Source organism: Dermacentor andersoni, chromosome 1 (genome assembly GCF_023375885.2).
Source record: "Dermacentor andersoni chromosome 1, qqDerAnde1_hic_scaffold, whole genome shotgun sequence".
Classification (NCBI taxonomy): domain Eukaryota; kingdom Metazoa; phylum Arthropoda; class Arachnida; order Ixodida; family Ixodidae; genus Dermacentor; species Dermacentor andersoni.
The window spans coordinates 392,763,493-392,777,259 of record NC_092814.1 but is presented as its reverse complement, the minus strand read 5'-3'; the positions used below and the strand labels follow the sequence as shown (position 1 = coordinate 392,777,259).

At 49.1% G+C, this 13,767-nt stretch overlaps 1 pseudogene; it reads right to left on the bottom strand.

Moving 5' to 3' along the window:
* Positions 1 to 211: 211 nt before the first annotated feature.
* On the bottom strand, positions 212 to 8,128 carry LOC126518547 (uncharacterized; annotated as a pseudogene).
* Positions 8,129 to 13,767: the final 5,639 nt, after the last annotated feature.

Genomic DNA, 13,767 nt, shown 5'->3' with positions numbered 1-13,767 from the left:
CCGCTGCTAGAGTCACTGGAAAAAATTTCCAGTGACTCTAACCGCTGCCGCCTCCGCAAAGCGCATTCACAGATGCGCTCCGGCTGGCAGCATACGAGTAACATCTGCGTAAGGTCGGCTGCCGCACCCAACTTGTCTCGAATGTTTAAGCTTAATCATTATATTCAGTGCCAGTAGTCAACGTCATAGCTTCATATGTGAATGAAATGGCTTACAGCTTCTGCTTCAAGCCGTAAACCTGTAGCAGACGACGCTGGAAAGGTTAAGCCGATACCCACATTTGTCGTTACTTAGGGCAAATTATTATTTCAGTGCACGCACTTCAATTATAAGAGAGGTACAGATACTACGAGGCTACAACTAACAAACATTTTACAGGCACAAAGTATTTATTTACTGATCAATACAGTGCACTCTTGTACGTTTTGGTACCAACAACCTTCACGTCATGTACATTAATTCATGAAATATTTTCTTGATGGCTTATGTACACGGTCGTCCACTTCCAATTTGAACACGGTTCCGCGCGGCCGGCGAGGCCGGCGCTCCGCGGAGCGCCGCTCGTGGGCGCCGGGGTAAACGCGCCGGCGCACTGGCAGCCACAGGTGTGGCCTTAGCCGCGTCGTCTGTTACAGCGTGCCAGCACTAGCATGGAGGAAGGAAACTGAGGAGAGGCCCTACCCCCTCCGCGCGCTAGGAGGAAAGTGTGGAGGAAATGACGTAGTAGGTTCTCCTTTGTTTTGCTGTTTTTTTATTTCTTTGCTGTAGTGGCCCCGCCTTTCAGGCCACAATGGCGGCTTCGTTATTGTTCTGTGCGCTCACACGTGTTGCTCCGTAGGTTTCGTACCGTGACAAAGGCACCGTGTGGGCAGGTTTACGTTGGTCTCCGTGTTTTATTTCGCTGCGTTATCTGGCCCGTGCTCTACCGTATGTTGCTGTGGCCAGGTGGGACAGGAGGAACTAAAGTTCGTGAAATGAACGCGCATGCAACGCTGTACGGAATGTACCGCGCCACGGCAATGGTAACGGACGAAGGAATATCCGCGGGACATTTTGCCCTCTTTGGCGGAATCATGGTAATGTGCTAACAATTGTTTAGTATTGCTGCGGAGCGCGCGGGTCCGGGCAGCACGGTTGCGCGCACAGCGCAGCGTGGTTTCACGAGAAATGTAAACAAGAGAGGAGAGCTGGCCCGATAGGCGGAGCAACGCCATGAGCAACGCCAACTTCCGGCTTCACTTTCGCTTCACAAAGAGTGACGTCAGAGCCTCTCCTGAGTTTCCTTCCTCCGTGCAGCACTAGTGTGTTCTTGTGCGCTGTAGCAGACGACGCGGCTGAGGCCACGCCTGGGGCTGCCAATGCGCCGGCGCGTTAGTTACCCCGGCGCCCACGAGCGGCGCTCCGCGGAGCGCCGGCCTGAAATCCCTTGATAATTTGAAAGTAGCGACACTCTTTGAACTCTGCCGCCGCCGCGCGACCTCCTCGCATCCTCCTCGCCCCTTGCGCGTTCCCCCGCGGCAACCAGTTTTGCCCCCCTGTTTTTCTGCACGTCGATTGGTCTCCCTGCCGTTGCCCTTGGAAACGCGCGGATCTTGAGTTTTGCTTGTGTTTTTCTTTTTCGTTCACGCCATTTTCCTCCTGAGCACGGCTGGCTCGGCGCTTTAGCTCGGCTTAGCGAACGTTGTACGCTGTGTTTCCTGCTCTATGTGCTAGCGCTATGGGGGGCTGTTGGGCATATAACTGCAACAAGAAGCCTGAAGATGGCGATGCCATTTTTGTGATACCACAAGGAAAGCGTGACGGCTTGGGCAGGAAGCAGTGGCTGCATGACATTGGCCGAAAGAACTTTGTTCCGACAAAGAACAGCGTTGTTTGCGAGCTGAGGCGTCTTTCTTATAGCTCGGAGCAAAGCATCCCGTAATGCTGCATTTTTTTTTTCATTCTTCCGGCCTGCTCACCGGCGTTTTTGTTGCGGTTGTCCTCAGTATGCTTAATATTCTGGGGTGGCTCCATCACCTTGCACGCTGCTAACTGTTGTTAGTCAGTCGGAAGTGGAGCAGTATAGATTCTGCTTTGCGCCCTGAAAAAATTAGTAGCAAGTATACCCGTGGTATTGCAGGTGACGAGCGTTAGCTAGTCAACATTGAGTTTTTTTTTTTAAGTTTTAAGGCGAAAGCCTTTAGATCTCTATGCTTCAAAATCGCGTTGTAAACTGGATGTATCACGTCACCCAAGGAAGGCCAGAGGTGACCTAAAGCATGTCAACCCTGTATAAGAGAATGATTACCCAAGGTAATTAATGAATCATTAGTGATTGGCATAAGATGGATTAGGGATGATTAAGGTTTATTAGAGTGTATTAAAGAAGATTAAGGTTGATTAGAGTGCATTAAGAAGGATTAAGATGCATGAATAAAGATTAAGGTGGGTGGAGGAGGATTAAGGTGAGGGGTTGATGAAAGGGTATTAAGACCGATTAGGGTGCATGAACAAGGACTAGGGAGGATTAAGGTGGATAAAGGAAGATTAAGGTCAATTAGTATGGATTAAGGTGAAGTAGGGTTCATAAAAGAGGATTAAGACCGATTAGGGCGGATTAGCGTAGATTGAGCTGGATTATGAACCATGGAATGGATTAGGTTTGATAGAGGTGGATTAGGGCGTATTACGGCAGATTGGGACTATTAAGCAGGATTAAGTGGGATTAAGGTGCATGAATAACGATTAAGGTGGAAGAAGGAGGATTAAGGCAGATTATAATGGATTAGGGTTGATAAAGGAGGATTAGGAACGTATAGGGTAGGCTAAGGTGCATTAGGGGCGATGTAGGTTGATTAGGTTGTATTAAGGTAAATTGGTAGTATTAAGGTGGATGAAGGAGCATCAAGGTGAATTAGGGTGGACTAAGGTAAATTAGGGTTCATTCAGTATTAAGACCAATCAGTGTACCATAATCCTCCTAATGCACATTAATCCACCGAATGCACAATCATCGACCTTAATCTTCCTTCATTCACTTTAATCCACCATAATCCATGAAAGTCCTCCTTAATGCACCCTAATCCACCTTCGTCGACCTTAATCTACTCTAACCCCCTTAATGCACTTTAATCCTCCTTAGTCTACCCTAATGCTTTCTAATTCACTTTAATCCACCCTAATTCACTATAATCAGCCTCAATTCACCTTAATCCACCCGAATCCACATTCATCTACCTTAGTCCACCCTAATCCTCCTTAATCCACCCTAATCCTCCTCCATTCACTTTAATTCACACTAACCCACCACAATCCTCCTCAATCCTTCTTAATCCACCATTATCCTTCTTCATGCACTTTAATCCACACTAATCCACTATATTCGTCCTTCATGCGCCTCAACGCACCTTCATCCACCCTAATCCACTTTCATCGACCTTAATCCAACCTTGTCCTCCTTTATGCAGCTTAATCCACCTTCATTCACCCTAATGCACCTTCATCGACTTTAATCCACCTTAATCCTCCTTAATACACCCGAATTCATCTTAATCCAATCACTAATCAGTCATTACTTTGCTATTCATTAATCATCTCTTATACGCGGCTGCACATGCTTTGGTTAGCTTCCCGCCTTCCTTCGGTCGCGTGATATTTTCGTTAGCTCACAACGGGACCTTGAAACAGAGGTCTAAGGCTTTCGCTTAATAAGCCACACACAAAGGCATGTGTCACAAGCAATACTAGATCAGACGCACGAAGTAAAGCATCTGATCATGTTGCAGAACAATTGTCTGGAGTATAGAACTCGCCTCAAAGCTCCCTTTACATCGGTATACCCCGTTCATACTGCTTTAAGAAAAACCAATCTCCTCATAAACGTTGCCTCCAGCATTATCGATGCTGTTATTAGCACTTCTCAATATTTTCAACCCCACTGGGGCGCGCAACTGGCCCAAAATAACACGCCTCCATAGAATCCTGCGGCCCGTCCGCGGGAGCCCAGGAGGAAAAGCGCGCCGTGCCCAGCCGGCGGGCGAGGAGAATCGAGGAGGAAAGAGTCGTGAGGAGGAGAGTGTCGCTACTTTCAAATTATCAAGGGGTTTTACGCCGGCGTCGCCGGCCGCCCGAAGCCGTGTTCAAATTGAAAGTGGACGACCGTGTACATAAGCAACTGGTTTCTCATTTTTTTCCGTTATAATCTTTGTGTAATTTACTATAAGTAGTCGGACAAACTTGTCAGCAATCACACCAGCTGTGCGCCTCGTCTGACCAATGCCGACATCTTCTGGGCACTTCAAGATGGGCGATTGGTCAAAGTATGGTGTAACGAGAAGTTGCAGCACTTTGTGCACTGTCGTTCGCGGAGGGTGCTTCGCAGCTGTTTCGAAGAAAGCCACAGTTTTGTCCAAAAGTGCCAAGAACACGCGATTTGGATAGTGTAGTCCACTTTTGTCCTGTTCGTGCAATAAAGTGAACAAAGGAACCCCTTTGTAGGCAACCTGAGCCCGAAGCCTTTTGATCATGACAAGGTAGCCACTAGCTCGGTGAGCGTCGTTACTGTCGGTTTCAGTTCAGTTCAGTTCAGTTCAGTTTATTTTCCTTAAAGACCCCCCATTTCAGGGGTATTACATAAGGGGTGGGTACAAGATTCGAATTAACACTATTCAAGTAAAGTTCAAGTTCAAGCACGCATATATATACACATACATAGTATACATAATCAAGTATATTCACACATGTATTTACACATATCAAAGCCTATATATGTAGACCAACATACACGTATGTAAATACAAACCACACATATAAGGAAAAATCATGTACAATGTAGTTGGAGATGGTCAGTAACATGTTGTAAAAATACGGATGGGCAGATTATGTCGACAATGGCAGCGGGGAGGCCGTTCCAGTCTGCCGCCATGCGAAGAAAAAACGAGGCTAAAAATATTGATGTTCGTGAGCGTGGTCGTGAAACTTGCAGCGAGTGGCTCGTCCGGTATGATATGCGCGCTGCGGGCGTGATATATGGTGCTTGATGAAGGATAGGACTGTAAAAGAATTTGTGGTAAAGACAGAGGGAAGCGATGCGCCGACGTAAAACGAGGTCCGGAAGCCCAGATAGTGATTTCAGTGACGTGACGCTTACGTCATATGAGTACGACGAATGGATGAATCGAGCTGGGCGGTTTTGCACCGCTTCAAGAGCGTCGATGAGATATGCTTGATGCGGATTCCAGACTGCTGAGGCGTATTCTAGTTTCGGTCGTACAAGTGATGTGTAGGCAAGTAATTTTACGTGATTTGGGGCTTTCCGTAAATGACGTTTTAGGAAACCTAAAGTTTTGTTAGAAGCTGAAATGATGGTATGCACATGCGTACGCCAGTTGAGGTCGTCTGATACAGTGACACCGAGGTATTTAAAAGTGTCAGTTGATTCAAGAGCGAAATTATTAATTGTGTATGCAAACGTCCGAGGGTTATGGCTGCGGCTGAACGACATGCTTTTGCATTTGTTAACGTTTAGTGTCATTAACCAAGTGGTACACCATTCTGAAATATTAGTAAGGTCACTTTGTAGGGTTATCTGATCCGAAGTGTTAAGTACGGTGCGGTAGATAACGCAGTCATCCGCGAACATGCGCATATTACAGGATACATGCAAAGGTAAGTCGTTGATATAGATTAAGAATAGGAGCGGGCCAAGAACCGATCCCTGGGGGACGCCTGATGTTACTGGAACCGGTGTGGATAGGTGGTTATTTATAACAACGTACAGCGATCGATTAGTAAGAAATTCTGCAATCCATCTTAAGACAGTAGGATGTAAATTTAGCGGGGAGAGTTTCGCAAGTAATCGTTGGTGAGGCACTTTATTAAACGCTTTAGCATAATCAAGAAAGATCGCGTCAGTCGGTATGTTACAATCCAGGTTAGTGTGGATGTCATGTAGAAAAGCTGCAAGCTGTGTTTCACATGACAACCCCTTGCGGAAGCCATGCTGTGAAGGATGGAAAAAGTGATTACTGTCAAGGAAATTTATTATGTGGTAGTAGATCACATGCTCCATGATTTTACAGGGCACGCTTGTTAGAGAGATAGGGCGGTAATTTAGTGGGGAATTTCTGCTACCTGACTTGAAAACAGGAACGACCTTCCCTGTCCTCCAGTCGTCTGGAATAACTCCTGGAGAAAGTGACTGTGAAAAAATTAGGGTGAGATAAAGTGAGACGTTGTGTTTGGTGTTTTTCAAGATTTTGGTATTAATTTCGTCCATTCTAGCAGAAGATGACAATTTAATATTTGCTATTATGGATGAAATTCCTTTTTCACGAAAATTTATCGCTGGCATGTCACAATGAAAGTCAAGCAAAGGTAAACATGGGGGTGCAGTCCCTTCATCAGAAAAGACAGTAGCGAACGTGGTGTTGAACAAGTTCGCACAATCCACGTCCGTAATCCTTTCATTCAGGTCACTGGTGAGAACGATTTCTCGCTGTTCGTCGTCTTTCAGTGTTTTCCAAAACTGTTTGGGATTAGTTTTTAGTAGCTTGGGCAATTCTAAGTGGTAAAAAGAGTGCTTTGGTTGATGTAGAGTAGAAAGGTAGTTTTTATCTCCTTCATAATATTTCTCCCATGCTTTTGGTTGATCTCTAACCTTTGCAACCCGGAATAGACGTTTCTTTTTATTCTCAAGCCTTTTTAATGTTTTCGTAAACCATGGTTTGTCATCAAAGACGTAACGCTTTTGGTTCATATACAGAGTTTTGAAACGGACGGAAAAGGGCTTGTTCTTGCTTTTCGCAAAAGCAATTAATTGTTTACGGGCATTTTGGACTGGGCGCGAGAAATCCTCACCGATGCCATAACTTGTCCCTTTAAGCATCCGGCCATTTCACAATATTGCAGCTTTGGTCTTGTGTGATGCAAGCTTTACTATTATGGGCCGGCAGCGACCAGCTGCGGGATGGCCGAGGCGATGTGCACGCTCTATATCCCTTGGTTCCAAGGTTAACTGTAAATTATCCCGGCAAAGATTTGCGACCAACTGCTCTGTCTCTGCGAATGTTTCCGAGGAGGAGGGGTCGGGGATGCCGTAGAAGATTAGGTTATTTCGCCTCGAACGGTTCTCGGCGTCATCCATACGGGCTTCCAGCTCCGAAATTCGAGAGGCAGTGCGCTCTGTGCCAATGCGCATGATTTCAATTTCTTTCCGCAGAGGTACCAATGCCTGATAATGATTTTCGAGATCTGTTAGTCTTTCGTTCAATTTCCCTATTGTTTTGTCAGTATTGCCGAGTTGAGCTTTCAGGCCTTGTATTTCTGCAATTACCTGCGCTTGGCCGTTAGTCAGATTACGCAATTCCGCGAGAAGGGCTTCAGTAGAAGGGCCAGGGTTAGATTCAATATCTCCAGCTTGGAGTAGTAGCGAGTGCATTACATCAACACATTCAGCAATAATAGTAACACAGTACCGTGGGCTCGGTAGCTGTACCAGGAAATAATTACTCGTTTTTTTTTTTTTTGCAAACATAACGTAAGGTTCACCAACCTGCATAGCGAGAGTGAACTGATTAGTGGTCCGTGCACTGGCACAGTCACCGAGCCCACAGGATTGCGCCGAAGGTGCTTGTTCCTTTATAGCTGGTAGACTCGTTGCTGTCGACGATGATGCGGCAGTCCAAGCTTTGGAGAGTTCCGCTGTCCAGCGTGCCCCATGCGGCTTAGGCAGGAACTGCAGCCTGCCGACAGGTAGGAGCCGGGCAGTGGGTCCGTAGCTTCCAGGATCGGTGATTCCGCAGTCCGATGTGGTTTGCGATGCCGCATGCGCAAGTGCAGGCAGCAGCAGGCGCACAACGCAGTAAACCATCTGCATAGCCAGAGTGAACTGATTAGTGGTCCGTGCACTGGCACAGTCACCAAGCCCACTCGTTGTGTTGAAGCACTTAGTCTCTCCTCGGTTACCTCGTCCCGGGCACCAAAATCTTCATGAGCAGGCAACGGTGACTGTGCTTTTCACTTGGATAAATTTCCAGGAGCTCGGGGGTCACGACTGGCACCATGTAGGACAAATAGAGTTCGAAAATGGTCGGTACAGCTCCCGCAAGAAACTTCCGTATTCGGCATCCGGGAACATACTCGCGTTCATTGAAGTGTTTGCTACAGACTACAGTTGATGCGGACTTGTCGTTGATGACGAGATTTTCACGGCAAATGTTTTTTCGCCACTTATAACACAGTTCCGCATCGCTAGGAAACTCTTGAAAGGAAACACCGGGTGTCTTCCCCTGCTGCGATTTGCAAAACGGCACGCAACAGTACACCATGGCAACAGTGATAGCGTTTGAGGCAGTAAGAAGAAAACGCTTTCACGCTTGCAACGATCCCACGGAGAAAGCTCACAAATTCAGCTGCAAAATCTGGCACACAATAGGCAGCAAGTGAGGGATCGGCGCTTCAGACGCCGCCGTCAAGCACAGAAGCGGTGAGGATTCTGCGCCAACAAAAAGAGAGACCAGGGTTGGTGGGAGGAAGCTAACACTCATATCGTGGGCATCAGAGGATAAGTCTGACGAACGTTGTATGCAGAAGAAAGTCACCAATCGGTACAGGAGCGACTCAAGAAAATGATGTATATAACCACCGCGCGGGCCTTCTCGCCGCGGACACGGTTTTAGACACGGTGAGGTGGTAGCGACCTCGTGCGGCGAGCCATCGAGCTACTCGTCAAGAAAATGCTCCGTGTATTCCCGTCGCGTCGCGAAGGCCGCAAGAGAGCGCGGAGGAGAGAGTCGAGTTAGAGTCACTGGAGAGAGAGTAAAACATCTTTATTAATAATATTTGAATGGCGAGAGCAGTGTGGGAGGAACCCTCAGTCCAGGGTCTCTAAGATGATACCGGCGATGTTTCGAACCCGTTGTATCACAGCTCGGAGGACATCGGGAGGTCCGTCGCGGAGGGCATCGTCCCACAGCTCTTTTTTGCCTAGGGGGTAAAGGAGAGTTGGCAAGGGAGGAAACAGGTTTGCAGTGCACTCAATCGTGACGTGGAAGATCGTGGGCGAGCTGCCACAGTCAGGGCAACGATCTGCATAACAGTGTGGGTAGCATTTATTGAGAGAGAGACCAGATTTGGAAAAGTTGCTGTTTGTAACTGGCGTAATGCTACTGCTTCCTCCCGCGAGAAGGACGGCGGTGGTGCGGCGTGGGTGCGACGAATGCGTGTATAATGACGGAGTATGTCTTTGTAACGGAGCAAGGGATCCCCCCCCACTCTGAAGTAGTCGCCTCACCACGCCGGGTCGCCCGGAGGGAAATTTCTCGGGCAACCGCATGTGCGCGTTCGTTACCCGGCAGCGAGGTATGATCAGGGGTCCAGAGTAAGTGGATGCGGGGAGGTGTGGTTGGTGTATTTTGCGGAATATGTTTGAGAATTTGGTGCGCCGCTCTCGGGATGCCATGTCCTGATAGGAATGCCCGGCATGCCTGTTGCGGGTGGATACCGCGGGAGTGGCCGCCGATCCCATCGTCGCCAATTTTCCCTCCCAACAACGAGAGGCAGACACTCCGACCGGGGAAAGGATGGAGGAAGATGCTACCCCGAACATTTACGACGACAAAACTAACGACGACACAGGTGGCTGTTGGAAGACAGTCATACATAAGCGACGCATACGTCAAACGCACGCTAAGACGCAACCCTCCGAGAACGTCTTGGGCATTCCAGACGCCTCCGAGCCTACCGTACGCAAGCGCAGTCGGAATCACAACCTGCCTCAACTTCCTTTGCACGATGAAAAGATAATTCTGCGGCCTCACGGAGGACTCTGCCTCGATAAGTGGACGCGCCCAGAACTCGCCAGTGCTTTATGGAGTGCAGCCGGCTTGACCACCGACGATCGTCAGGACATCATATTCCGACTGCGACCTCAGCAGAACTTGTCAATCATCAGCACACCCCAGTCACACGTAGCCGACGCATTGAACAAGGTGAGGGAGCTGAACCTTGGTCAGCGGGTCTATCCCATCACAACATATTTTGCGGTCCCAGACAACTCATGCAAGGGAGTTGTTACTCGCCTTTTGCCCGGTACACCGTTTTCCAAGCTAGTGGATGAGCTTTTGGCTCGTGGAATTCAAATACTTCAAGCACGAATGATGGGTCAAAGCAACGTTGCGTTGGTAACATTTGAAGGACTTAAAGTGCCTCGCTACGTGCGTTTCTATGGTGCAGAACTCCGCTGCTACCCCCATCGACCCCGCCAACTGGTCTGCAAGATATGTCACAAGCTCGGCCACTGGGCTGATTACTGTCCTACGCCGCACGTGATCATTTGCACGACGTGCGGGACTGACAACCCCACCCCGTCACATCCGTGCACCCCACACTGCAGATCCTGTGACGGGACCCACCCTACAGCGGATCCAAACTGCCCGCGGCGTGCTAGGCAGTCACTGAACAAAGCTTGGGTGCGGAAAGCTCTCGAGAAAGAGCAGCGTGGACTCCAACCCTCCAGCGACCCGACCACTACCACAGATACGGCGGAGACCCGAACGTCGCGCGCCCCAACGAAGGAGACCAGACAAGTCCGGTCGGAGACCCGTTCGAGATCCCGTCGTAAGTTCCGAACCCGCTCCAAGTCTCGGTCCCGATCCCGCGAGGCATCGGTGCGCCTCCCAGAGAGGCGCTCTCCTTCCTTATCTTCGCAACAACCCTACAAGAAGGCCCTGCAGACTAACGCCCCAGCCAAGGTGACCCTGGTCCCTTCAGGGGTGCAGCGGATCCCGGAGAAGAAAACAGCGCGCGGCAGCGCGTACCCAAGGGCCTCTGCAAGTTGTTTACCAATGCGGCAAATGGCGCTGCGGCAGCCGCGTACCCCCCCCCCCCCCCCCCCCCCAATTTAAGACGCATGCCACCCCCGCCCTCCCTGCCCACGCCACCACTTCTCATACACATTCGTAAAGCGCCGCCAAATCAATGTTGAGACTTGACAGCTATTCGGCGGTCAACATTTTGCTGCCTTTTTCACTCCTTCTGTATGGCGGTACTTATCGGCGTTTCCTGGGTTGTGAAGGCCCGTTTCCTCATCAATTCGGTGCCCGCGCGATTAACTCGAGATGCACTCAGTTGTCACCGTCTGTTCAATGATCATGGGCATTGTTGTTGCTTCGTTAGTTCAACCTTCTTCGTTTAGACTGATCCAGGGACCAGGGGTGCTATGCAGGATGCGCCGAGTTTCTCGTTCACCCGAGTTTTACCCGAGTTTGCTCGACGGCAGTCAGTGATCTGAGATAGCGTGCAACGCGCAAAAGCTACAGGCAAAAAAATATGTAGACAAAAAGCCGCGTATAACAACATCAGCGCACCCTTCGCGGCTCGCTTCTTCAACGTTTCAAGCGCAGAAGGCTGCACAACGAAACGCGCGAGCGCCGCGTATTGTTATCAACGGATTATCGCAACTTAGCAATACCGTGACTGTCCCGCTGTCTGTCTGCACACTTGCCGTGAGCCGCTTGCCACGCCTTTCCCGGGCGCGTCAAGGGCGTGCCTCTTCTTTCGGGCACTATCTTTCTATCCTCCATCGAATGCGAACAGGGCTCATGCAGCGCATTCTTGCACCTACACTTTCGCTCAAACGAATACGTTAAAATACGACAAATAAAATGACAAACATTTTTGTTTCTTTACGTATCTGTTTTTAGTTTTGAATGCTAGAAATTTCTCATGAAAAACGGAGATCGAGCAAATTATTAAGTTTTACACTTCTTGCCGCGAGTGGAGACAGTGAGGCGAAAGCTTAGAAGCGGGTACATTGAAGAGGATCACACGCACGAGGTAGTTCATACGGTGATAAGTCGCCTAGGGGCGCTGCAGTGCTATTCTCAATAAAGCCAATCATGACCACTCTTTCTCTGTTAGGGGAATGAAAACGCAGCGCCGCGGTAGGGCTGTTCATCGCAGGCGCTTCACTAGACTGTCAAGGCTCCCGCTCAACCCACTAAACACGAGACACTAGCAACGGCTGTCGCTGCAAAATGGCGGTACATTATTTTATGGTCCGTAGTGAAGCAGTTCAGTGAAAATGTGCCAGTTTATCTTTGTGCGCGAAGCCTCTGCGATGCATTGCGACAGAGTGCGTGCTTTCCAGCGACACAATTCATCGCTTGTCATCGCTTGCCCAGTGAAGGTGCCTCTAAGCGCATGTACGCAGTATTTGAGTGTGTTGTGCACTCTAAAGGTGCTTGCGGATTACCTCTGCTGGAGCCAGCAGCGATCGCAGATGGATATCGTAACGACACCGCAGCAATCGCATTTTGGCAGGTGAGGGCTCTTGTTATGAAATGAGTCTTCGAACGCAAGAAGGTGTTGGAACTGTTGAGTGCGCAGTGATTGTGATGAAGGAATGCCATTGCACTGTGTCTAGAAGAGAGAGCGATTTTCGGACGCTGATCGTGTTTACGACGCTGTGGCTCCGATACATCACCGATGACAAAGCAGCCATCTCAATCGACTGCTGCGATACGCACTCCTCAGCATCGTCGTCCCCCTCGGCGCATCGATGCCTTGCAAGCAGCTACAGTGACGTGCCGGTAATTATTTACTGTGCGCGACGTCGCCACAATGCAGGCAATGAAACCGTGTTGTGGGGCCATCTCAGCCCGAGAATATATATGCATAAGCCAGCGACAGTCAACGCTACGTTTTTGGTAGTGGTGCTCAGTACATCACCGATGACAGTGCGTTGTGCGTGTTTTATGTCGGCGGTCAATATTGTTGATGCCTCTCAGCTCGGCACCGCGTCGCTGTTGCCGAAAGATAAGTTGGGCGTGGCCCAACCGTGGTGGGTGGGCGCACAAGAGTTAGATGCCTCGCGCGGGGCGTGACCTCTGGTTTTGATTGACAGACGAACTCGTGCTAAACTCGTACATCGCGAAACCCCCTCCGAGTTAAACTCGGGAACATGGCGGCGGCAGCAGCAGCCTGTGTCATTGCATCCAGCGGCAGCAAGCTTCAGTATGACCGTCTGGACCCGTTCACCTACATCACCGACGTGGAGTTTCAGCGGCATTTTCGCTTGTCGAAGACCTCAGTGCGCTGGCTGTGTGACGAGCTAGGCGAAGAGTCGTCTGTGGAGACGAGTCTTCGTTGCAGCGCGAGATGCGGATGTTGCGCCAAGCCGGTTGTGCCTATGCATTTGTGGCGAAATGAAAATGCATTGAGAATCTTAGTGTGTTGGCTTGCATGAAGAAAATAATTCGGAGTGTTTGCTCTGTTCACTGTTGATGCATGTGCCATAGGTTCAGCGTATCTTTTTTTTTTTTGGGGGGGGGGAAGTGTTATTCTGGATGGACAAATCATACATTTTCGTCTCATAATGGAGCTCTAATTCTTAAGCAGTAGAACAATACAGATCCAATGCTCTGCACAACTCGGTGTGCGTGAAGATGTCATGAACCACCAAGGCCATATTACATATCAGGAGAAGTGTGGTGCAGATGCCAATGAAAAGTGGGTCTTTAGCCCGCCATGATAATAATAAAAATTGCAGAGCGAGTAGACCTTTTGTACAGCTTTAGAGCAATAATTGAACAAACTGTAATGTGCTCAAACGTGTAAAAGCTTGCCGCAATGTCAAAGTAGGATGAGCGACATGCAGCATATTTTGGCATTGAACATGTCTTGTAACAGCTATTTTTATTGTAAGCGCCTCGCTGTCACTCCTTTCCCTCTGGCACTCCCTTTACTGAAACGTGGCATTGTATTTCCATTGGTGTCATGATGGTGATG